This window comes from Penaeus monodon, chromosome 23 (genome assembly GCF_015228065.2).
Source record: "Penaeus monodon isolate SGIC_2016 chromosome 23, NSTDA_Pmon_1, whole genome shotgun sequence".
NCBI lineage: Eukaryota > Metazoa > Arthropoda > Malacostraca > Decapoda > Penaeidae > Penaeus > Penaeus monodon.
Genome location: NC_051408.1, coordinates 21,513,506 through 21,516,629, shown reverse-complemented (window position 1 = coordinate 21,516,629; position 3,124 = coordinate 21,513,506).

Sequence of the window (3,124 nt, the reverse complement as noted above, 5' to 3'; positions counted from 1 at the left end):
GTCAGATACATTGAATAGGTAATAATATAAGTACAGAAAATCAGGTAACAGTGCACAACTGTACTGTGAAAATAGTACTTAATAATAGTGATACCTTAAAGTGTAAATGTATTGTGTGATGATTTGGACACGTAGCTGTAGCATCCTTGAAATTATAGAGAACACAGATATACCACCACTTGACTTATGAAAATTGTTAGAGTCTAAGTATTTGCTTTTAATAAATCATAATTAGTATGAAATACTCATATCACTATTTTAGCATAATGACAAAACTTAGGATAACCTCCTAACGTAGTATAGAAGATGCTGATGAAGGAAGTTTATTTGTAAATAAAGAAAAATATTGTGGATAAATGGTGTGGAGCTCATGTGACCTCAGTCTTACTTGCCATCAGTGAAGGAGAAACATTGCCTGACTGGCCAGCCAAGCCCTGTGCAGAATATAAACATTGTTAATAAAACAATATTCTTGTAAATTTTGTGTTTTCCTTTTCTTCTGCTTCTGTTTGGACCAATGTTGAGGAAATAATTTTAGTATTAAAGTTACTATTGCTACAATATGTATTTACTGGAAGATATTATGAATGTGACTTACAATGCTAATGTGACCAAATATAGTAAAATTATTCATGGGATCACAATAAGCATCAAACATTATGTATGCATATGGCAAAAGATGCTGAACCTGCTAAAGTTGGCAATAAGTGCTAATAATGGATTTCCAGATTATTCTGTTGCTTTCAAAATTATTTTTGTGATAGGCATATAGCCATTAGGATTTCACTTAGTCAGTTTTATCTTTTAATAAGTGTCTATATAAACTTTTACGGTTACCACTGTTATGGAGATGATATTAACTGTTCTCCTTTTCTCACTGTTACACCCGGAATAAAAACACAGCCCGGTGGAAAGGAGGAAAGGGGCAAAGTGGGTACATAGCCCCATTTGATTTGTGAATTGTTTGTTTAACATTTTATGTTGAACAAATCACCAATGTCTGAAATAGGCCATGTTGTAACTTTATATTCCACAGACACAATCCAAAAGTAACTAAAAGTGTTACACAATCAGTGTTAGACTTAGCCACATGGTTATAATTTGTTGTTACATACACCATACAGACATGTAAAACTTCAAGCAAGCAATGGTAAAAGATACTGAGGAAAAACATTGACAATTTGGAAAAAAAAGAACACTGGACTTGGTTTGAGGCTAGCATCCATTTGGATCATACAAGCTGTTAAAGCCTAATCCTGAGAATTGATGATAAAGTTTGAAAAATAATAAGTGAATAACCAAATTGATTAAATTGCAAAGAGTTCAGGATATAACAAGTATACGGACTAAATACTCAAAATTATTTATTGGAATAAAATTCAAAAGAATCAAACCATGAAAAATTAGAGAAATATTGTAATTGCTCCTAGAAAAATGCCATGGATGATGGTGTGCAAGGATCAGAGCATTTCTAGTTGATCAATCAGAAATAAAACCAGAGGGATTGTAAAATATAAATGATGCTTGGTATGCATAACTACCATTGACAAAACCAATAGGGAGCCAATTACATGCAGATGGGTTAATTAATGTCAAAATTTATCTGATAAATACACCATCAATCAGTTTAAAGTGGCTATAGACATCAGAACAGTAATCAAAATGCGGCAGAATAAAAGAATAAGATGATTTGAGTATATGCATATCTTATATTTTTGAATGACCCATAATTTATGTAAAGGATAGCAAACCGCATCTTAAAAGTCAGTTGAGATTCCTGAGATACCTAACAATAATTTAGTTAAGATCTCTATTAAAAGAAGCAGCAAATTGAGCCTTATTTTGTGAACACAGGAATATAATGTGGCATTATTCGTGTAGGGAGTTATTTGTTTCCAAAAGTTGCAAATGTTTTTAAGAGATCTTCAATCAGTTTCAGAAAGAAATAACTGTATTCTGAGTGTTCTTTTGAGAAATTCTGTTTAAGGATTTGACAATTTCAGTCAATGTAACGTTCGTTAGTGCTTAAGACTATAGAGAAATTGGGTGTGGAAACCATTCTAGGAGGGGATATCACTCCCAAAGGGAAGTAACAGGGAACACTTTTCCTTGAAACTGCCTCAATTTATTAATAACTGGTCATCATGTCTGTAAGTGGAGGAGGAAAAGGGTATATGTGTATCCACTTCCACCAGTCTACTATGAAGGGGTCTGGTCCCCCTGCAGTCATAATCTGCTTTCTTGAAGCAAGATCTCTTACTTTTCAATTTTCTGCTATTGCAAACAGATCTACTCTATTAATCGAACCAATGAATTTCTTGAGGCAGAACCTATTCCACAGCAAAGGGATTGTTCCTGGATAAATTGTCTGCTAAGGCATTCTGGGACCCCAAAATGTGGGATGCCATCAGAAAATATTTTTTCTTGGCACAAAGATTTATTTTTTTCTGACATTCAGAAGGCTTCTTGATAAAGTTGAACCCTTTTTGTTGATGCAGTGAATAATTGACATATTGTCTAATAGAATTTGAAAGGTTGAGGGATTTGTCGGTGGAATCTCTGTAACTATTAGGACATATCATTTGTTTCAGTGGCCTAGTAAAGACTGGTAACCCTATCTCTCATCAAGTCAAGGTTGAACTGGGGGTGGCTGTCTTCCAAGCCGATACTGAGTGGAGCCAATTTGGTTCTAGCCACCAATCCAAACGTTTTGCTAATTTAGGATGATTAAACTTTCGTACTGAATTTCATTTTATAGAACTGATCACGGCAGTTAGCTCTTCCACAAAAGGGCTGGTCTTTGGAAGTGGAAATTTTGGGTTTCTCTCAATATAACTGGACTAGGTCTAGAGCAATTGGAATACGGAGAGGAACTGAATCCTGGAAAGGATTTAAGATTTGAAAGATGAGGATCTTTAAAAATAAGAATGGGACATTGTAACCAATTTCCTGACACCCTATAGAGAACCCCAGTGAAACTTACTGAATGGTTCTAGGTGCTGAAATTCTTTATGGGATTTTTTAAGTTTGTTGGGATCAGATCTTTGACGCAGATGGATTCTCGCAATTACAACCATCTCAGTCAGAACCCCTCTAAGAGGACCTATTAAACTACAAAAATCTT